Genomic DNA, 24,146 nt, shown 5'->3' on the forward strand with positions numbered 1-24,146 from the left:
TTTTAGTGAAAGGGACAATCTGTCAAGAAGATGGAACAGGGAAACGGACTTTGGCCCAGTGGTTAGGGCGTCCGTCTACCACATGGGAGGTCCGCGGTTCAAACCCCGGGCCTCCTTGACCCGTGTAGAGCTGGCCATGTGCAGTGCTGATGCGCGCAAGGAGTGCCATGCCACGCAAGGGTGTCCCCCGCGTAGGGGAGCCCCATGCGCAAGGAGTGCGCCCGTGAGGAGAGCCGCCCAGGGTGAAAAGAAAGAGCAGCCTGCCCAGGAATGGCGCCACCCACACTTCCCGTGCCGCTGACGACAACAGAAGCGTACAAAGAAACAAGACGCAGCAAATAGACACCGAGAACAGACAACCAGGGGAGGGGGGGAAATTAAATAAAATAAATAAAATCTTTAAAAAAAAAAAAAGATCGAACAATCATAAATATTTATGCTCCTAACAAGGGCGCCTCTAAATACGTGAGGCAAACACTGGAAAAACTAAGTGAAAAAATAGATGCATCTACAATTATAGTAGGGGATTTTAATACACCACTATCAACTCTGGACAGAACATCTCAAAAGAGAATCACTAAAGAAACAAAACATTTGAACAATATATTAGAGGAGCTGGATCTAATAGACATATATAGATCATTACAGGCAAACACAGCAGGATATACATTTTTCTCAAGCGCACATGGATCATTCTCCAAAACAGACCATATGCTAGGCCACAAAGAAAGGCTTAATGAATTCAGAAAGATCGAAATCATACAAAACAATATCTCTGACCACAGTGGAGTGAAGCTGGAAATTTGCAAGGGACAGAGGCCCAGATTTCACACCATGATTTGGAAATTAAACAGCACACTCTTAGAAAAACAGTGGGTCAAAGAGGAAGTCTCAAAAGAAATCAATGACTACCTTGAAACAAATGATAATGATAACACAACATACCAAAATTTATGGGATGCAGAAAAAGCAGTACTGAGAGGGAAATTTATAGCTATAAATTCATATATCAAAAAAGAAGAAAGAGCAAAAATTGAAGAACTAACTGCACCTTTGAAGGAATTAGAAAAACAACAATAAAGTAACCCAACAGGAAGAAGAAGGAAGGAAATAACAAAGATAAGAGCAGAACTAAATGAAATAGAAAATAAGAAAGCACTTGAAAAGATAAACAAAACCAAGAGCTGGTTTTTTGAGAAGATCAATGAAATTGACAAACCTTTAGAGAGACTAACAAAGAAAAAAAGAGAGAAGATGCAAATACACAAAATAAGAAATGAGAAAGGTGATATCAACACTGACCCCACAGAAATAAAGACTATCATAAGAGGATACTTTGAAAAACTATATTCCAACAAAAACGACAATTCAGAGGAAATGGACAAATTCCTAGAAACACATAAGCAGCCCATATTGACGAAAGAAGAAATTGATGATCTTAACAAACCAATCACAAGCAAAGAAATAGAATGAGTCATTAAAAACCTCCCAACTAAGAAGAGCCCAGGGCCACACAGCTTCACAGGTGAATTCTACAAAACATTCCGGAAAGAACTAACACCAATCCTGCTGAAACTCTTCCAAAAAATCGAAACAGAAGGAACATTGCGTAACTCCTTCTATGATGCCAACATTACCCTAGTACCAAAGCCAAACAAAGACACTACAAGAAAGGAAAATTACAGACCGATTTCTCTAATGAACCTAGATGCAAAAATACTTAAGAAAATACTTGCTAATCGTATTCAACAACACATTAAACAAATTATATACCACGACCAAGTGGGATTTATTCCAGGTATGCAAGGATGGTTCAACATAAGAAAATCAATCAATGTAATACACCATATAAACAGATGGAAGTAAAAAAATCACATGATTATATCTATAGATGCAGAAAAAGCATTTGACAAAATACAGCACCCTTTCTTGATAAAAACACTCCAAAAGATCGGAATACAAGGAAATTTTTTGAACATGATAAAGAGTATATATGAAAAACCTACAGCCAACATTGTTTACAATGGAGAAATCCTAAAATCCTTCCCTCTAAACTCAGGAACAAGACAAGGATGCCCATTGTCTCTGCTCCTATTTAACATTGTCTTAGAAGTACTTGCTCGAGCACTGAGGCAAGAACCAGATGTAAAAGGCATTCAAATCAGAAAGGAAGAAGTCAAAATTTCATTATTTGCAGATGACATGATCCTATACATAGAAAACCCTAAGAGATCTACAACAAAGCTTCTAGAACTCATAAATGAGTTTAGTAAAGTTGCAGGTTATAAGATCAATGCGCAAAAATCAGTAGCATTTCTGTACACAAATAATGAGCAAGCTCAGGAGGAAATCAAGAAACAAATACCATTCACAATAGTAAATTAAAAAATCAAATACTTAGGAATAAATTTAAGTAAAGAGGTAAAAAACTTATACACTGAGAACTATACAAGACTGTTCAAGGAAATCAAAGAAGACCTAAGTAAATGGAAGAATATTCCTTGTTCATGGATAGGAAGACTGAATATTATTAAGATGTCTATCCTACCAAAACTGATCTACACATTCAATGCAATCCCAATAAAAATCAACACAGCCTTCTTTAAGGAACTAGAAAAACTAACTATGAAATTTATTTGGAATAAAAAGAGGCCCCGAATAGCCAAAGACATATTGAAAAAGAAAAACAGAATCACACTTCCTGACTTCAAAACATAGTACAAAGCTACAGTAGTGAAAACAGCATGGTACTGGCATAAGGAGAGACACACAGACCAATGGAATCGAATTGAAAGTTCTGATATAGAACCTCATATATATAGCCATATAATATTCGATAAAGCCACCAAACCCTCTCAACTGGGAGAGAATGGCCTATTCAACAAACGGTGCCTGGAGAACTGGATAGCCATATGTAGAAGAATGAAAGAGGATTACCATCTCACACCTTATTCAAAGATCAATTCAAGATGGATCAAAGACCTAAAGAGCCAAGACCATAAAGATCTTGGAAAGCAGTGTAGGGAAACATCTACAGGACCTTGTAATAGGACATGGCTTCATGAATATCACACCAAAAGCACGAGCAGCAAAAGAACAAATAGATAAATGGGACTTCCTCAAAATTAAAGCCTTCTGCACCTCAAAGGAGTTTGTCAAGAAAGTAAAAAGGGAACCCACACAATGGGAGAAATATTTGGCAACCATATATCTGATAAGAGACTTATAACTTGCATATATAAAGAACTCATATCTTGAAAATAAAAAGATAAACAACCCATTTAAAAAACGGGAAAAAGATTTAAACAGACACTTCTCCAAAGAAGAAATACAAATGGCTAAAAAGCACATGAAAAAATGTTCCAAATCTCTAGCTATCAGGGAAATGCAAATCAAAACTACAATGAGATACCATCTTACTCCCATAAGATTGGCAGCTATGAAAAAAACAGAAGAATACAAATGCTGGAGAGGATGTGAAGAAAGGGGAACACTCATCCACTGCTGGTGGGAATGCAGAAGGATCCAACCATTCTGGAGGACAGTTTGGCGGTTTCTCAAAAAACTAACCATAGATTTGCCATATGACCCAGCAATACCACTGCTGGGTATATACCCAGCAGAACTGAAAACAAGGACACAAACCAATATATGTACACCAATGTTCATAGCAGCATTGTTCACTATCGCCAAAAGTTGGAATCAAACCAAATGCCCATCAACAGACGAGTGGATAAATAAAATGTGGTATATACACACAATGGAATACTACTCGGCTGTAAGAACAAATACACTACAAACACACGTGATAACATGGATGAATCTTGAGAACCTTATGTTGAGTGAAGCAACCCAGGCATTGAAGGACAAATACTACATGACCTCAATGATATGAAATAAGCAAGCTGCCTCAGAGAGCTAGAGACTGGAAAATAGGCTTACAGGAAATCGGGAGGTGGAGGAAGAATGTGAGCCAACGTCTGCAGGGGTGGAATCTATGATGAGCTGGCGGTAAGTATGAGCACAAAGAAGAGATAAAATGGGGGCAAGGGGTTGCCTTTGGGTGGGGTTTTGCGGGTTTGAGGGGGGCTGGGGATGGGCGGATGGGTAATATTGCCCACAAAATTGAGGGGAGGAAGGGGCAACATACGAACATAGGAGAGTGTCGGGTGTTGGTTGAGAGTAAAATGCTGAGAAAATTGTATCAAAATATAATTAGGAGGGTTACCTGTTTAGGATGTTCGGAGGGGATGGTCTGATGCGGGACAGACTCCTGGGGAATGTCTGAATGCTCATTTTGCCAGGGTGGGTTGTACCATTGGGTAGAGACCCAAGAAGTGAGAGTTGGGGTGGACCCACATCCTGGGGAGGACTAATGCCATCAAACAGAGAGAACTGTATCTCTCGAGAGAAAGGGTGGCTCCCAGGGCATTAGGGCAGTTGAGCAAGTCAGGCCCTGAACACTGTTGCAAGTATCTCTGGACGTGGCTCCTTGGGAAATGGAGATTGGCTGTTGCTGTGGGCCCCAAGGGGAGGGGAAAATAGATGTTGAATGGACGGAACCAAGGTAAATGTGGGGGCAAGAGAGGAGTTTCACGAGAGTACACGAGGATGAATATAAAACATGTAATATTACACCAAAAACATATAGGGGACAACAGACTAATAATCTAAACCATAATGTAAAACATAGGATAACTAAAAAATTTAGAAAACTGTATATCCTAAAGTATGGACCACATTGTAAGCACAGATGTCACCTTGTTTGAAAGCTATTTTTTTGGAGTCTGTACATCAGTTTCAGTAAATATGATATGAATAAGTTAAAAGATTATCGCTGTGGAAGGGAAAAGGTTTTATGGTGGATGTGTGGGAGTACTGTATATTGTATATATGAATTACTGTGATCTAAGACTCTTGTGAAGAGAAGCTCAATAATTAGGGAAAAAAGAAAAGAAAAAGATAGGATGTAGAAATTTTTCCAAATCAATATGTACTCTAGATCTAACCTTTAAACTCATCGCTATATTCCATTTTACTAGTAAAGGAACCTGACATTATATTGGGATTCACTTTACAGGAAGTTTTGGATCACAGAGTGATTCAACAGTGGCGGCGGAGGAATACTGGTATGGGATGTTATTGACAGGCTATATATGGTTGACAGGGAGTTATACAGGGCATATGTCCAGGGTGCATGGTAATGTTTAGATATACTCATAGTGGAAACAATTAAAAACAACGGTTGGGGGGGTACTGGGTTCCTGGCCGGGGGTGCTCTGTCGTGGTCCCTAGGGGAGCAGCGGCAGTCCCCCAGGTGCAACGGTAAGAACCAGGAAGGAATGAGGGTCCAACAGTGGGCTCCTGATACTAATGACTATGCTTGTGAGCCTATACGCCTGAAATAAGAACAAGGCCTAGAGCAGCATTGTGCCTGGGAGTTTCCTCCTGACAGCGTTCATGTTACTCAAATGTGGCCAGTCTCGAAGCCAAACTCAGCATGTAGATGCAGTGCATTCCCCCCAGCGTGGGACATGACACCCGGGGATGAGCCTCCCTGGCACCGAGGGATCACTACCAAATACCAGCTGAAGATGCAACTAGAAAATGACCTTGAATTAAAAGTTCAATGCGGATCAGCAGAATATCCCTGTCTACATATAATAACATGACTTTAAAATGCTGTTTGACCTAATGTAAGGGGGAAATGGAAAGGAGAAATGAGTTTATATGGCTACGAGTCTCTAAAAAAGAGTCTGGAGGTTGTCAGAAGGATTGCCCTTATGCACACCTGAGCAGAGTCTCAGAGACAGATAAAGTAGATATAACCCCAGGTATTGGTCCTGTGGGGCTAAAGAGACCCACAGGTTCTATGGTCATGGCAGATGGGGTTCACTGCCATGTCAGATGGCCCTTCTTTGGAGCTGGTGTTTCTGCGTGATGGAACTGGACTCAGATGGGATCTCTTTTCACAAGACTTTCATGCTATTTTACTGGAATTGTAGTTGGTGTTGGGGTTTAAGATATATTTAGGGGATTTGAATCTCTGGACTGACAATATGATAGCCAGGCCCTGAGCCTCAACAGACTTCAGCTCCTACACTCTGATTTATTGGACTTACCCCACTCAGCTAACATGGAGTTGAAGAAGGTCAACCACAACACCAAGAAGCCTAGAGTGCCTACAACTGAAAGCAGGAGGATTGCATCCAGTATCTATGTGGAATCTAAGCCCCCACTTGACATAGATGTGCAATGGACACAACCAATCCAATGTCCACAGAGAAAATGTGGCATTGGTGTGGGAAGGGTGGCCATGGCGGCTGCTGGGTGCGGGGAATGGGAGGAAGAGATGAGATGGGGAGGCGTTTTCGGGACTTGGAGTTGTCCTGGGTGGTGCTTCACGGACAACTACGGGACATTATAGATCCCCCCAGGGCCCACTGGATGGAACATGGGAGAGTGTGGGCTATGATGTGGACCATTGACTATGGGGTACAGCGATGCCCAGAGATGTACTTACCAGGTGCAATGGATGTGTCATGATGATGGGAGAGAGTGTTGCTGTGGGGGTGTGGGCGGTGGTGTTGAATGGGACTTCATATTTTTTGAATGTAATATTTTTTTTAAAAATGAATAAAAAATAAAAAAATAAAATTAAAATTAAAATTAAAAAAAAAAGAAATTCCAGAAGAAACATCTATTCTGCTAATTCCCCTGCACACAAAAGCCTGGAGCACCATACTTCCATCAGGTCTTTCCATCAGGCATAAGAACCTTTAATGGCCCTGCCACATCAAATCTAAACTCCTACACATTAGGACTCCGTCCTTCCTCTCCTTTTGTCTCACTACTCTCCTCAGCTCCACTCCTCAGGCATCACTCACCATAGCTTCAGAAATATTTGTAATGTTCTATTTGCGTGGAACCTTTCCCCCAGACCCCCATGTGCTACCCTACCCGCCACAGAGTCCCTGCCTCAGAGTCCATCTCTTTCTCAAAGCCTTCCTTGACCTCATGCCTTCCTTTTCCCACCCGGGGCCACTGAATCTTGCCCTCTCTCTTTCCATGAGTCTGATCTCTCAGTGGAAACTTCTCAGACCCAGGTAGCTCCTCGCATAGTAACCGGCTGCCAAGAACAAAGCTGAACAAATAAACTGGCTCAGCAGGAAAACTGTTGACTGACAAAAAGTAGCCAATATCTTTACTTTGGCTTCTCTTCCTCCAGCTCAAGCGCTCCTTGGGTGGTAATCGCATGAATCCTGGCAAAGAGCTATCAGTGCTATTTGAAGGTATATTTACCTGCCTGTTACACTAGATCACGCAACACTTCCCAGGTTACCAGGTTGAACACAGTCCTGCTCCAACTAGAGGAGGCAAAATAGCTTGTTTTCATAACTCTATGACAGGATCAGTGGTTTCCCAATTTCCTTCTGTACCATTAAAAATAAGCACACCCACACACCTGCAGTTAGTTTGCCTCTTTCTCAGAGCAAAGAAACCTTAAATTCTCAGCTGTGTATTATTCTGTTCTGTCCTTTTTTTCTGTCTCCTTTCTCAGGAAATTTTGGCTTTCCCAGGTGAGTAAAATTATGATAGTATGATAGTGACAGGCCAAGCATGTAAGTCTGAGGAATTTAGAACATACACAGTTTTTCAAGAGTCTAATTCACCAACAGTGACAAAATCAAGCCCCCATACAGGTGTAAGCAATAAAATATTCCTGGGCACATGGCTCGTCTGTTTTCCACAGTTAGTGGGACCAGGTGACTGAGTTCTGGTCAATGGAACATGGGTTGAAGTAAAGCACGTGACCTCCAGACCCACCTGCCAAAACTTCCTGTGCAACTCTCCACGTCCTCGCTCATTCCTCCTGTGAGCTGGATCAGAGGACCTGGTGGTGGAGGACTCAAAAGTCCTAGGCTGGCAGAGTCAGATGGGAGGAGTCTGTGTCTCCAAATGAACTACATGGAACAGAATTCTGCCGCTGCGTCCAGACCTGCACTAGACTGTGGCATGAGAGGAATATATCTTCATTGAGTTAAGCCACTGAGATTTGGGGGTAGTTTGTTAAAATAGTCAAGACTTACTGAAAAGATATCCTGAATTCTTAAAGTTAAAATACCAATTATCCCTAAATATTACTTGCAAGCAACTTTGTCTAAAGCTATCTTTCATCAAATTACGCTAGCCATAGTGCTCATTTTCCCTTTCTGGTGACTTGGGACTGCGGTGGAAGCTGTATGTGCCAACTAGCTCGCCCTTCAAGGAATGAAGTCCCGGCTGCTGGGACTGCAGTGGGCAGAAGCCCTCAGCTGCCAGCCCTCTTCAGGAAATTCCTGGGTTGAAGAGAACTGCCTTGCCCAGGTTCCACACTCGCTCCTGGGGCAGCCCTCCTTCAATGACCAGTGGCACCCAAAGACTAACTGAGGAGGCAATATAAAGGCCAACTCACTCCAACTCAGAAGGGCACCCCAACTTCAGAGATTCCACAGCATGGGCTAAACGGCAGCCCAACTTTTCCCCCTGTACAATCCTGCATCCCTCCCCTCCCTTCCCTTCTACAGGTATTGACACCCAAATCACTCCTTAATGAGCTTTTCCCACACTAATCTTCACCTCAGAGTTTGCTTCTCAGGATCCCAATCTGAAATAGGCACCATATCCCTGATGTGATATGTTGCCCAGTTCTGCCTCAGCATATGGCACAAATACTGTATTTTCAAAATCAAAATACACAAAATGACAATGGGATAGAAGCTTCAAAACCGAGATGTTCCACCAGAATTCAGAATGCACTATTCTAACAAAGACTAATTGTTTGCATGAAAAATGAGAGACCATAAACATTTTATGAGCTCTTCATGAGAGAAGCTTTGAAATTATCCTAAAGAAAATATTACCACCCTGCTTGAAATCAAATGAAGAAATTATTGACTACATAACAAAGCCACATAAAAATTACTGAGGATCTCTATCCATCTGCAGGTGCCTGGTACTGTTAAAATTGTTGCAGTTACTTCTGAAGTGCTCACTAAAACACAGTGCTTTACATGCATGATCTCATTGAATCCTTAACTTATTTTTACAGAACTTCGGTTAACAGAAGTTAAATAAATTGCCCAAAGTCGCAGAGCCAGGACTCAGTCAGGTCTGGCTGACTCCTAAGCCTCAACTCCCTACTATTATGCTTTATATAAATGCCTCTAATGTCTTACATATTCAAGCTCTGATAGAGGTTAACTAGTTCCCTAAGTAATTTATCCAGAAGAGGAGGAACAAAAGGTATGTGTCATTCCAAAAATCCATGTTCTGTTCTCTCACCCTTCTATTGCCTCCACTGATGATATAGACACAGACCCTACCTTCTAGGTGCACACAGCCTAGTAAGTGAATTAGTTGAACCATGCAGGATTTCACTACAAGAAATCCAGCACCAATCTGTCCACTGGCAAGCAAAAGGTTCTTCTGCCCTCTTGTGGTTCAGGGTGACTACTACATGTCAAGCCTCCATCTGAAAAGGCACTTGGCAAGCACAAAACAGCTGCAATTCTGAGTGGTCCAGAATGGAGCAGAATTAATAACAAAATTTTGATTTTGTCACCCTTTGCAATGCCAACATTGCTCACAATACAGCAGGATATACAAATTGGTAGACTACTACAGTTCAGAGAAAAACAAACAAATCAGTATTTTGCAATAAGAAACATCATAACCAGCTATATCCATTTAGAACAATGATAAAAGTGCAAGACATTATAAGCCTCAAACAAACTTCTGGACCTTGCTTTTCACACTGAACAATGTATTTTAGAAATCTTTTCATATGCACATGTACAGAGTCTCCTCCTTCCACGGGTGCAGCACACTCTGCTGGATGGGCAGACCATAAGTTATTTAACTTGTCCCTTACTGGTGAACAATAAAATTGTTCCCAAACTTTTGCTATTAAAAACAATGCTGCGGTGAATAACCTTGTACATAGATCATTTTGATAGTGTGCAAGAATATCTGGAGATGAATTTCTAGAAGTGTGAATGCTGACTCAAAGAGCACATGCCCTTGCACCATCTCCTTTCTGAAACGTGTCTTCCTCTACCATTCCCTTTCTCTCTGGCTGCTCCTTCTGGAACTCCTTCCCACTCTTTCCTCCTCTGCTTACCCCTTAGTTGTTCGTTCTTCAGGATTTGGTTCTTGGTCCTCTTTCATTCTATATTCTCTCCTCAGACAATCTCATCCACTCTTTTCTCCCAACTATCAATTTTCTTCTCAGAAGGCAACCAAAGCTATTTGATTCTAGGTTTTATGCTTCCAGAGATATTTTGTGCATATGTATATAAATATCTATGTAATATATTTGCTTATGTATAAATATAAACAAACGTGCACACAACTTTTCCTCTTTCTATACAAATGGTAGTATTGTACCCCATATTGAGGCAGTTTTACGGGGTGACTGCCAAGAAGCAACCTTCACAGGAGATTAAAAACAAATGTGGCCCCAAACCTTTTCCAACCTGTAGCTGAGTTCTCTGTCAAACAACTGGAGTGAACCCATAGGAAAATACCAGAGTAATAGTATCACCTCTCACCCCAGCCTACTGTTTCAAAAGGACTCAAAGTAGCCACATTAATTCAAGTGCTAGAGGTAAGGACCAAGCAGAGGCCAACAGATAAAATGTTAGAGTCCAAATAAGATCTTGGGCAGTTGTGGTTACTTACTTATGAAAAGTTTTTGTACGTATGGTTGGTTTTTTTTTTTAACCTTTTCAGTGAAAGTTTTCTAACTAAAAGAGAATAGTATAATGAACTCCATCCCATAGATTCAAAAATTACATTTTATTGCCTGCCTTTCTTCCTTCCTTCCTTCCTTTTCTTCTTCCTTTCCTTCTCTCCTTCCTTTCTTGTTCCTGCCATCCCATTCCTTCCTCCTCCCACCTTATATCTCCTTCTCCCCTTATTTGCTGCATTATTTTAAAACAAGTCCCTGGGATCATGCAGTTTCACTCCTAAATACTTCCTTCTGGAACATAATTACAAAATACAAAGATATTTTATATATCACATCTAACAAAATTAACACAAATTTCTTAATAAAGCAAATGCTCAGTCCATACTCATATTTCCACAATTGTCTCAAAAAGAGCTTTTTAGTTGGTTACTGAGTTTTTTGTTTTTGGTGGTGGTTTGTTTGTTTTCTTCAGAGAAGTTGTTTGTTCACAGAAAACTCACCCAGAAAGTACAGAGTTCCCATTGCGCCCCACCACCACCCCCACCCCACCCCCCCGCATCACACACACAGTTTTCCCTATTAACTCTTTGCAATAGTTTGGTGTCTTTGTCACAACTGATGAAACAACATTATTATAATGATACTATAATCTATATTATCTATAGTCCAAAGTTTATACTAAGGTTCACTGTTTGTGTTCTGCAGTTCTATGGTTTCTAAAAACCTTTATTTTGGTAACATACATATGACTACAAAGTTTTTGAGGGAACAGTATAGCCAAAGAAATTCTGAGCCCAGCCTGCAATAGACTGTTAAATCCTAAGAGAATTCCCAGGCTCCCAAATTCCCACCAACAGTAAGTAAGTTGCTCCAGTTGTACAGCACGCAGGAAGGGCAGCTGTATTAGTTAGACAAAGAGATGCTGATACAAAATATCAGAAATTGGTTGGTTTTTAGAAAGAGTGTTTATTTGGGGTAGGAGCTTCTCAGATACCAAGCCATAAAGCATAAGCTACTTCCCTCACTGAAGTCTATTTGGAGCAAGATGGTGCCGACGTCTGTAAGGGTTCAGGATTCCTGGGTTCCTATGTTCCTGGGGCTTGCATTTCTCTGGGTTCAAGTTTCCTTCCTTCCTGGGGCTGACTTCTCTTTACTCTGCATGCTGACTTCCCAGGGCTCCAGTTGAAGTCTTCAGCATCAAACTCCAAAATTAAAACTCCAACATTAAAAGCCCCAACTCTGTTCTTTGCCATGCCTTTTATCTGTGAGTCCCAACCCACCAAGGGGTGGGGAGTCAACGCCCTAATCATAACTCAATCATGCCCAGGTACAGATAAGCTTACAAACATAATCCAACATTTCTTTTTGGAATTCATCAAGTATATCAGACTGCTATAGCGGTCTTCCCATTGTCCACCCCAATGTGACCTTGGCAGATAATGCATAAAGGAGGACCACCCAGAGGGCAGAGGCAAGAGCTCTAGAGAACACTGGACAGGAAGACTCTCTCAGAGAACAACTGAGTTGCAGACAGATGAGCAACACAGTTCAGACAGGGAATGTTAACTATTCCTGCCAAGCAGGATTAGGTAACTGCCATGGACTGGTAAGTGTTTCCCATTTTTCCCCTGTCCAAGTTGGAGTTTTTATTGTAACCATCTGGCTCATTTGGAGTTTGGGGGGAGATAAGTTATCCTCTAATTTATAGGTTGCCAGACCAAAAGAAGCCACACCCAGAGCTAACAGAGAGGACTGGACAATATTCAGACATCCTGGAAACAGAGTTGGATGGAATAACTTGATGAGATTTGGAGATCCCTCTTGGGAAAGAGGTTTAGTGTCTTTTAGGTTTGGGAAGAAGGAAGTTCATGAATGGTTGGGCAGCCAAGATGGCAGACTACAGAGAAGACTGATAGTTGTCAACCCAAAAACCACTATCTTATCTTCCTAACAGAACCCTGGGGAATATGCTCAGCTGAAAAAACTACATTTTCTAGACTTATCCATAAAGATGGCTAGTGAGACATAAGTAGAAGATTAGGGTAGGGCTTCTGGGGAAGACCTTTTAGGACTTTCTCCCTTCCTTATGCTTGGAATGTAAAGCTGGCGGCTAGAGCTCCAATTGTTATCTATGAGACAAACTTCATACCAAGAATGGTATGCAAAAAGATGGAAGGAGCTGAGTCTCTGATGACTCATTTATCTGCCATATCAGTTCTGAACAGACATATTTTATGTGCAAGAGAAAGAAACTGTTTCAGCCTCTGTTTTCAGATTCTGAAATAGATAGGTAATAAGATTCTTAGCTGGTATAGTCCAAACGTTCCATGAAGCAATAATACTGGGAAGAACTAAAATGTATAGAGTACTTATGTGCCAGGCACTGTGTTAATAAGCACATTATGTACATTACCAATCTAATTCTCACAAAAATTCCATGATATAGACATTATTGTTATGCCCATTTTATAGAAAAGAAAACTAAAGCTCAAAGACAGCAATGAACTTGCCCAAGATCACAAAGAAAGTGACAGAGCTATTATTTAAACCCAGGAGTATGCCTGAATCTGGTGCCCAAATGACACACAGCAATTTTGCCTTTCAATATGGTGTTCCAAATAAATAGTAAGTACTGAGGGGTGAGTACCGATAAATCTTGGATCCACCCCCCCAAGAAAGGGGGGAGAGAAGAACACAGCCTAAGACTGACTCAGCTTTTGACCCACAAATTTGGTCTGCTGTGTCCCAAGAGCCCTTCCAGGCTGGGTGGGGCCATGCTATTGTTTACTTTGGGAACCAGATCAGGACTAAAGAGATCTGAGACTAAAGAGATTTGACACTCTCAATCTCCCCCTCTACTGACTGGGGAGGTTGTTGAGGATGCAGAAGGGAGTGGAAATATTTCCTACCTGGGAAAAAGGAGCAGGCTACCAGCAAAGGTTGGAGAACTGCCTTTGAGAAAGTCTGAATTATGAGGCTCTTAGCCTCCAGACAAGAACCTATATCACATTGATCTCGTCCTTGTTGCAGCAAACACACTTCAACCCAGGCATTGAACTGAGAGCTGCCAAAGACATCGTCTATGGCAGACCAAGAAAGTGCACGTGAGGAAATTAAAAATAAATAAGAAGGGCTTTTTCTGGCCTTTACAGCCTCTATCCTTAGGGCCCTTGGAAACAGGTCTGCAACCCAATACTGGGTTCATGGGCTGGACTGGATCAGCTAACAGGGAAAGTCCTAAAGACCTAGAAGAGGTTGAACCAAGAAACAAAGAACAGCAGTAACACAGCCCCCCACTATTAAATCCCTAAAAAGACAGAGTTTGGGCATCTGTGATGGTTAGGCTAATGTGTCAACTTGGCCAGGTAATTGTGCCCAGTTGTTTGGTCAAGAAGCACTAGGCTAATTGTAATACAAGGACAATTATGGGCTTTAGTCATCAATGAGCTTACTGTATAGATGGCTGATTACATCTACATCAGCCAGGGAGACTGCCATCAGCAATGAGTGATGCTTTATCCAATCAGTTGAATCTGTAAAAGGGGAAGTGATTTTAGCACTCAGAGAAAATATCCCAGCTTGTCTTTGTCAGCCAACATCTCCTGGAAATCCATCAAGGACCTTCATTGGACTTTTATCAGAGCCCTTGGTTTGCAATGTCCCTGCTCAACCTGGATTTACACATTCCCACAGTCATGTAAGAGAATCTTATAAATCTCATACTATTCATAAGTATCTTATTGATTCTGTTTCCCAAAAAAACCCTGACTAATACAGCATCAAAGTAAACTTATCATCATAATGAGATGCCTAGACATCAGCAAAAAATTATGAGCCATATTAAAAAAATGGAAAGGGAAGCAAATGTGGCTCAACTGATAAGGCATCTTCTACTATACAGGAGGTCCAGGGTTCAAACCCAGGGCCTCCTGGCCCGTGTGGTGAGCTGGCCCACATGCAGTGCTGCTGCGCACAAGGAGTGCCGTGCCACGCAGGGGTGTCCCCCGTGTAGGCTGCCCCACACGCAAGGAGTGCAACCCGCAAGGAGAGCTGCCTTGTGCAAAAAAAGCACAGCCTGCCCAGGAGTAGTGTCGCGCACATGGAGAGCTGACACTGCAAAGATGACACAACAAAAAGAGACACAGATTCCTGGTGCCATCGAGAATGCAAGCAGACCCAGAAGAACACACAGCAAATAGACACAGAGAGCAGACAATGGGGGGGGGGGGGAGGGGAGAAATAAGTCTTAAAAAAAAAAGGGGGTATTAATAAATAAATAAATAAAGAGGAAACACAATGAGAGACACAACGAAGCAGGAGTGGAAGTAGCTCAAGCAATTGAGCACCTCTCTCCCACATGGGAGATCCCAGTGCCTCCTAAAGAGAAGACGAGCAGACACAGAAAGCACACAGTGAAGGACACAGAGAGCAAACAACAGGGGGGGTGGGAGATAAATAAAATAAATCTTTAAAAAAAAAGAAATGGTCCAAGAAAATGAATATATCAAAGCCCCAGAAGAAACACAGAATTTGACACAACTTATCAATGAGATGTACACATATTTCCAAAATCAAATTAATGAGTTGAAAGACAATGTGGCTAAAGAGATAAAGGACATCAAGAAGACACTGAGCGAACACAAAGAAGAATTTGAAAACCTGAATAGAAAAGTAACAGAACTTATGGGAAGGAAAGACACAATAAGTGAGATCAAAAACACATCAGAGGCATACAATAGCAGGCTCAAAATGACAGAAGAAAGAATAAGTGATACTGAACACAGAACAGCTGAAATTGAAGAGGGAAAAGAATGGAAAAAATAGAGCAGGAGTTCAGGGAGTTGAATGATAACATGAAATGCAACAACAAACACATCATGGTAGTTTAAAAAGGAGAAGAGAAGGGAAAGGGGCAGGAGGAATATTTGAGGAAACAATAGCTGAAAATTTTGCAACTCTCACAAAAGATATGAATTATATGTCCAAGAAGCACACCAAACCCCACTCATATGAATAGAACTACTCCAAGAAACATACTACTCAGAATGTCAAACATCAAAGATAAAGAGAAAATTTTGAAAGCAGTAAGGGAGAAAGCAAACCATCACACACAAAGGATGTCCAAAAGACTTAGTGTGGATTTCTCATCAGAACCATGGAGGTGAGAAGACAGTGGTATGATAAAATTAGGATACTGAAAAAGAAAACTGCCAGCTGAGAATTCTTTATTCAGCAAAACTGTTCTTCAAATATGAAGTATAAAATATTCATAAACGATCAGAATCTAAGAGCGTGCATTAAAAAGAATCCACCTTTGCAGAAAATATTAAAGGAAGTCTTAGAGCCTGAAAGAAAAAGACAGGAGAGAGACTCAGAGGAGTGTGTAGAAAAAACAATAGCAGAAAGGATAACCAAAAGAGTAAAAGGACAAAAATAAGATATGGCATATGAAAACCAAAGAATAAAATGGTGGAAGTAAATAATGTATTTACAGTAATATCATTGAATGTGAATGGATTAAACTCCCCAATCAAAAAATATAGGCTGAGAGAATGGATAAAAAAATATGAACCATCCATATGCTGCTGCTTACAAGAAACTCACCTTAGACCCAGGGATACAAACTGGCTGAAAGTGAAAGGATGGAAAAATACTCCACAAAAACAGTAATCAAAAAAAAGAAAAAAAAAGTAGCTATATTAATATTGGATAAAACAGATTTTAAAAGAAAAAAAAGGTTATAAAAGATATAGAAGGTCATTACATATTAATAAAAGAGACAACCCACCAGGAAGAAATAGTCATAAATATCTATGCACCTAACCAGGGTGCCCCAAAATATACTAGGCAAATTCTGGCAAAACTAAAGGGAGAAACAGACATCTCTACAATAATAGTTGGAGACTTCAACATATCACTCACATCATTAGATAAAGCAATTAGAGAGAGGACCAACAAGAAAACAGGGAACTCGAACAATATGATAAATGAGCTATACCTAACAGACCATACAAAGAATGTTGCACCCATATGCAGCAGGTTATACAGTCTTCTCAAGTGCTCATGGATCTTTCTCCAGGATAGATCACATGTTAGGTCATAATGCAAGTCTGGGCATACATAAAAAGACTGAAATTATACAAAGCACATTCTCAGGTCATAATGGTATGAAACTGGAAATCAATAATAAACAGAAAAGAGGTAAATTCGCAAATGTGTAGAGGCTGCACAATGCACTCCTAAATAATCAGTGGGTTAAAGAACAATCTGTAAGTGAAATTAGTAAATATATTGAGGTGAATGAAAATGAGAACACTACTTACCAAAACCTATGGGATACAGTGAAGGCAGTGATGAATGGGAAATGTATAGCCCTAAATGCCTGTATTATAAAAGAAGAGAGAGCTAAAAACAAAGATTTAACTGAACAACTGGAGAAACTAGAAAAAGAACAGTAAACCATTTCCAAAACAAGTCGAAGGAAAGAAATAATAAAGATTAGAGCAGAAATAAATGAAACTGAGAACAAAACAAAAAACAAAAGAGAAAATCAACAAAACCAGAAGCTGGTTCTTTGAAAAGGTCAATAAAATTGATTGTACACTTTGGATGAATTGTATATTTTATTAATATGTATCAATAAAATGAATTTAAGATAAATTATGACATAGTAATTAGTTAAATCAATACTCAGGGTAAATATAAATGTAACTATGTAAAATATTATGTACATTATAAGCCATGTGTGGGAAAATGAATGAGTCTTTTTTGTTTTCTTAGTTTTCTATGCATTTATCCTTAATTCATTCTCAAAATTTCCCACAGAAATGTAAAATTCTTCCCAATACCTTCGAACTCATAAAGGAATCTATCCATTTCCACATTCTCTGGGAGGCAGCCCTCCTGACATACTCCACCCATTTGAACTGGCTGCTCTCTAGGCTATGGCAAGGCTGCCAGCCTGAGATTTTCTCTCCCAATCGTTCTGGGAATTCCTTTATCTCTCTGCTGTATTGGGGTCACTGCTTTCTGAGTCTAATGTGTTCTCTTGTTTTGTTGGGGCACATCCTCCAAAAACTTCCTAAGAGTGCATGACAGGTACATTTTTTTAACATTGTATGTTTGAAAATATGCTGTTTCATAATATAGCTGAGTATGGAATTCTAAGTTCAAAATTATTTTCTCTCTTTTTGAAGGCAAAGATCCATTGTCTTATAATGTCCAGATTTTTTTTTTTTTTTTTTTTTTTGGTTTGGTTACAACCCAAAGCCCTTCTGATTCCCGAGCTTTTGAATAAGAAAATGGGTCCATCAATCTCGTTGCTCTGAAATGCTACAATAATATGCTTTGGTGTGGACCTTTTTCATCAACTGTACTAGGCACTCAATGGGCCACCTCAGTATGGAAACTCAAGTCCTTAAGTTCTGGGGAAAAAAATTTCTTAAATTACTTTTTTGATGATTTTTCTCCCATTCATTTCCTCCATTCTCTCTTACTGGGGCACCTATTACACAGCTATTAGCTCTCTTGAATTACTCCTTACACTTTATTATCTTTTCCCTCCTGTTCTCCATATTGTCATCTTTTTAGTCATTTTATTGTTTTCAGGTAATGAAATATAGAGCTTATCTTTATTTTTAAGGCAATTTTTATTATGTTTAAGTTATGAAACATGTAACACATACAAAATAGTATATGTAACATATATGAGTAGTTTAAATCAAGGGTTGGCAAAATTTTTCTGTAAAGAACCAGACAGTATATACTTTAGGCTTTGTGTACTATATGGTCTCTGTTGCAACTGCTTAACTCTATATTGTAGTATGAAAGCAGCTACGAACAGTAAACAAACAAATAAGTGTGGCTGCATTCCAATAAAAGTTTATTTATGTGGGCCATAGTTTGTCAACCCTTTTTAGGTAGTAATAATAAAAAAACTATATATCCAATGCCAGCTGAAGAAATAAAAGATTACTAGTATCTTTGAAGATCTATGCATCCCTTCCCAATCTCTATATATCTAGAGATAATCACTCTCTAAAATTTTGTATTTTTTATCATTAAAAATAATTAGTATGAACATTATTATGCAAATCTCCTGAGACACATGTATAAGAGTTTCCCTAAGTTTTTTTTTTAGCAGATACTGGGGATTGAACCCAGGATCTTGTACACGGGAAGCAGGCACTCAACCACTGAGTTACTTCTCATCTTCAATGAGCATTGATTTTTTTTCATTTGTTTGTTTGCTTTTGGTTTTAGGAGGTACGCAGGTTTGTACCTTGTACACAGGACCTTGTACATGGGTGCTCAACCACTTGAGCTACATCTGCTCCCTCCTAAGTTTCTGACCAAACAATGGAATTGCTAGGTCCTTGGGTATACACATGTTCAACTTTACTAGGTAATATTAAATTACTTCCAATTTATATTTGTTATATCAAATTATATTTCTATCAGTAGTGTATATTTCCCACTGCTTTACATTCTCACCAATATCTGGTATTTTCAGACTTTGTTTTTTGTCATTCTGATGGGTATAAAATTGTGGTTAATTCTCATATGTTTGTGCATTTTTCACATTTTTCGTATTTGTTGGCCGTTTGTGCTTCTTCCTCCATGGAATATCTATTAATGCCCATGATTTCCACTGAGTTACTGGTCTTTTCTTATTGATCTGAGGAGTTGTTATACATTCTGAAAACTAACCTTTAGTCAGTTACTTGTGCTGTAAAGAGCTTCACCAATTTGTGACTTGTCTTGTCATTGTCTTCATGGCATCTTTAACAGAAATTCTTAATTTTAATATAGTTGAACTTACCAATTTTTTTCTTTATGTGCTTACATTGATCATACTTTGCCTTCTCATATGTTTCAAGCATAAACCCTTCCCCACCTGTTATGGGTTAAATTGTGCCTCCAAAAGGATCTGTTGAAGTCCTAGACCCCAGTTCCTCAGAATTGGACCTTATGGAGAAATAGGGTCATTGTTGATATAATTAGTTAAGCTTTGATGAGGTCCTTCTGGAGTAGGGTGGGCCCTTAATCCAATATGACTGGTGTCCTCATAAGAGGAGGAAAGGAGATACAGACAGACACAGGGAGGAGAGCACCACGGGAAGGCAGGCAGACTGGAGTTATGCAGCTATAAATCATGCAACAATGATTGTTGGCCACTATCAAAAACTAGGAAGAGGCAATGAAGGATTCTTCCCCAGGGCCACAGAAGAGCATGGTCCTTCCAGTAACTTAATTTTAGAGTCTTAGACTCCAGAACTGTGAGAGGATAAATTCTAAGCCACTGAGTTTGTGGTACTTAGGACAGCCAGGAAATTAATACACTGTCTCTCCGGCAATCACATAGACAGTCTCCCACCTTTTTAAAAACAGTTTTTCCTATCACATTTATGTCATTAATATATTCAAAATTAATTTTTGTGTATGGTGAGAGACAGGAATCCACACTAATTTTTCTTCTCATATGGTTAAGCAGTAGTCCTCAGTTAGGGCAGCTCTTCATATAATAGGTTTCCATTTTGTATTGGTCTATTTGTCTATCCCTGCATCAAAGCAACATTTTTAATTATTAGAGCTTTATAATAAATTTTTAACTTTGGAAGAACAAGCCTCCTGCCTGATTCCTCTTCAAAAAAATGTCTAGGCTATTTATGACACTTTACTCCATATACATTTTAGAATCAGCTTGTCAAGTGCCATGAAGGAAAAAAAGGATAGAATTTTCATTCTAAGTTTTCAATCTAGCGATCGATTTAAGAAGAATTAACATATATAATACTGAATCTTCCTACACATTCATGTTTTCATAGTTACCAAATATTACTTATATTAGTTCCTGCTAGAGTTTAGGTAAAACTGAAATCAACTGTTCCTAGAAAGTCTGGTAAAACTTACTTGTAAAACTATCTGGACATGGTATTTTCTTTCTTCTAGATAGTTTTAGTCAGTTATATATTTCCAAGAATTTATCCATTTGCCTAAGTTTTCTAAAGTATTGGTTCATAAAATCTTATCTATTTAATCAATTCAGTACTACAGTTATGCCTTCCTCTTCAGATCTAAATTCTTTGTTCCTTCTTTCTTTTTAAGTCAATCTTTCCAGAAGTTTATCTACTATTAATCTTTTCTAAGGACTTTCAGCTTTGTTGATCATTTCTTTTATATCTTTGTTTTCTAGTTCATTAATTATCTTCACATTTATTATTTACTTTTGTTGGGTTTATTCTTTTGTTTTTTCCTAACTTTTTCAGTTGGATGTTCAACTTATCAATTTTGACTGTCCTTGCAGCAAAGACAGCTGGTTATCCCCAATACCTATTCTCTCTTCTTTAGTAAATGAACTTCTGTTTTCGTTTTGTTTTATTCCATGGTCACTGGAATAAAGACAATTTACAGCCACCTTTCTATCTACATGTGGCCACAGGACTAAGTTCTGGTCAATGGACCTCAAATAGAATGGTCAGGTGTATCTTCTCCAAGTATCTTTAAAGGAAACAGCTGAGACTTTTTTGTTGTTATTGTTGTCCATTCCTTCTTCAAGTTGGTTAGATGTGGGGTCAAAAGTTGAAACTCAAACAGCCATCTACAACCGTAGGGAAGTCAGGGTGATGGAACAAGATAGAAGGTTCCCTAAGACCACAAAGCTATCATACAACTCTCATTTGCCAACCACTGCCTTGACTTCTGTATTTCTTAAATTCCTGGTCTTTTAAAATGAACTTACCCTGGGAGGAAGGCGGGCACCCGCCCCTCCAGTGGTGGGGAGTGCCCTAGCTGTCCAGCGCCAAGGGGACTTGGGACCCGGAAGTGCCGCCCTAGGCTCGCGACCTGCTGCGGGCGCACGGTGGCGCCGCCCTCGGCCGGCAGGGGATAGCGCAGCCAGGGGCCTGGGCTTCCGGGACAACGCCCCGCCCACCAAGTGGGGTATGAGCCTCTGCGCCTCTGTCCGCCACACCTGAGATCAGTGTGCTGGGGAGGGCAGTCCTTTACCTGCCGAGCTTCTTCACCCAGGCCAAATACCCGGGCCCAAGTGCATGGGAACATGGAACTGTTCTGAGGCCTGAGCACCCCGCTGAAGTCCGACACCCTCTCCACTGTAACCCCGGGCAGCACGATGAAGGCTTTCTCTCCCGATGAGATCGTGCCAGTGTCCACGGATGATATGAAGAATTCTCTGTATACAGCAGTGAAGAAGTCCTCGTACGGGATGATGACGCAGTGCCTGTCTGGCATCCTCGTCCACGCTCTGCACGTCCCGTCCATGCTCTGTGTGGTCCAGTTTGTGGGACCAGACACCAATTACAGTGGCATGCTGGGGACCATTGGGAAGATTTACAAAGAGGAGGGGCTGCTGAGATGCTTTTTTTTGGCCTAATCCGTCACCTCCTGGGAAATGTGGTTTCCTTGTGGGGCTGTAACTTGCTGGCCCACCTCATCAATGCCTACCTGGTAAACCAGAGCCTCAGCAAGACCCTGACCATCCACAGCGATACCGAATTTGTGATGGGGGTTGCAACGAGCATGTTGACCTGACCCTAACTCCTGGTCAGTGATCTCATAGCTGTGAACAACTGCTGGCTGCAGACTGTACTACCGCCATACTTCCCATTATTCAAATCCTGGATCCACTGCTGGAAGTACCCAAGTGTGACAACAGCTCCAGTCCAATGTCATCAGATTCCTGCTCTACCCTCCAGTAACCTGAATCATGAGAAAACACAGTCTTAGCCTGGCCTTGCGGGTGAGGCCTGATCATTTTAGGGCACCTGCAGGACAAGATGACTCCAACCCAGAAACACCTAGGTATGCTCCAGCCCAGCCTGGCTTCATTTTCCATATTTGCCATGTGTCTGTCCAGGTGTGGGATTGGGGGCGGGGATGGGGCTGTGCCCAGTTGAGGTAGGATGGTGTGGTGGGCTCGGGGGATTGGAGCAGAATCCCCTCACTTCCCAGACTTACCATGTATAGAGGGCTGGAGAAAGTCTTGTAGAGGTTGAACAGGGAAAGGCTAATAGGGTCACATTCCACCCCTGCTCACACCCAGTTCTCATCCTACAGCTCAGCTGAAAGCATCACTCCCACTTTGTAAATAGGGTGCAATACCCTTTCACAAGGCCATCATGTCTCAGCCTATGCTAGAAGGCGATTGCTAGGTTCTGCCTTTGTTTTTTCAACACTACTTTTCTGATATGAGGGCAGCACCTTCTTTGGAATGGGAAATCATGTAATTGTTTAGATTGTGCCCCCTCAATTAATGGCCATCTTAATGGTGAAGGCTGCTAGGACCTTGTTATCTATGCAGACATGAATATCCAGAAGCTCTGCTGATCAATGTCTCTAGTCTTATTCTGTTTTAAAAATTCATAAGATGTGGCCCTTACATCTCAGAAAATAAATGTATTGGTGGTGATTTGATTTGGGGGGGGGGAGGATGAAATCAGCCTTAAGTAATATGCTTTTATTCTAATATTCGCATTTAAGACTAAATATTTATCAAAACATGCTATTTAACTGCATCTCATTAATTTTTAAAATAAGATATTTTCATGATCATTCAGTTCTAAGTATTCTACGACTCCTACTATGACTTCTTTGACCCATGGTTTATTCAGAAGTGTTGTCTTTATAGTTATAAAGGTGTGGATGTTTTAAAATTAACTTTTCGTTATTGTTTTCTAATTTACTTACAGTGTGGGTAAAGAAGGTGGTCTGAAATTTGTTGACTTGATTTATGACTTGGTACCAGGCCTATTTTCAAAATGTTAAATGTGCGTGTGAAAAGAATGTATATTTTCCAATTTCTGGGTGCAGTGGTCTAGATAATCCATTATTAAAAATACCTAAGTATCAATTAATGGGAGGTATGTCTTCCAAATCACCATTATGATACCAAACTTATCTATTCTCCTGGTAGTTTTGTTGATTTTTGCTTTTTATATTTAAATGCACATTATCAGAGGTATGTAAGGTTAGAATTGTTGTATCTTCCTAGTGATTTGAAACTTTTATCAATATGTAGTGACCCACTTTATCTCAAGTAATTTTTTAACCTTGTCTGTTTTATGTTATATTTCTATAGTAAGCCCTACATTCCTTTGTTTAGTATTTTCCTAATATATCCTTTTCAATCCTTTCCTTTTCAACTTCTCTCTGCCTTCAACATTTTAGGCATATCTCTTATAAGTAAATTTTAGTTTTAATATTTATCCAGTCTTACAATCTTTGTCTTTTAAATGAAGAGTTTAGACCATTTACATAAATTATAATTTTTTTCTTTTTTTTTTTTCTCTTTCTCCATCTTCTTCATTGCTTTTTTTCTTTTAATTTCTCTCCCCTTTCCCCCACCCTGCCCCAGTTGTCTGTTCTCTGTGTCCATTTGCTGTGTGTTCTGTGTCCA

The 24,146-nt window shown here is 40.1% G+C and overlaps 1 protein-coding gene and 1 pseudogene across 6 annotated transcripts in view; one reads left to right on the forward strand and one right to left on the reverse strand.

The window, feature by feature from the left end:
* ST3GAL3 (ST3 beta-galactoside alpha-2,3-sialyltransferase 3) overlaps positions 1–24,146 on the reverse strand; it is a 319,352-nt gene that overhangs the window by 221,489 nt on the left and 73,717 nt on the right. The window lies entirely within an intron of this gene.
* LOC139439580 (mitochondrial carrier homolog 1 pseudogene) lies at positions 12,331–22,652 on the forward strand (annotated as a pseudogene).

Source organism: Dasypus novemcinctus, chromosome 9, assembly GCF_030445035.2.
Source record: "Dasypus novemcinctus isolate mDasNov1 chromosome 9, mDasNov1.1.hap2, whole genome shotgun sequence".
NCBI classification, from domain to species: domain Eukaryota; kingdom Metazoa; phylum Chordata; class Mammalia; order Cingulata; family Dasypodidae; genus Dasypus; species Dasypus novemcinctus.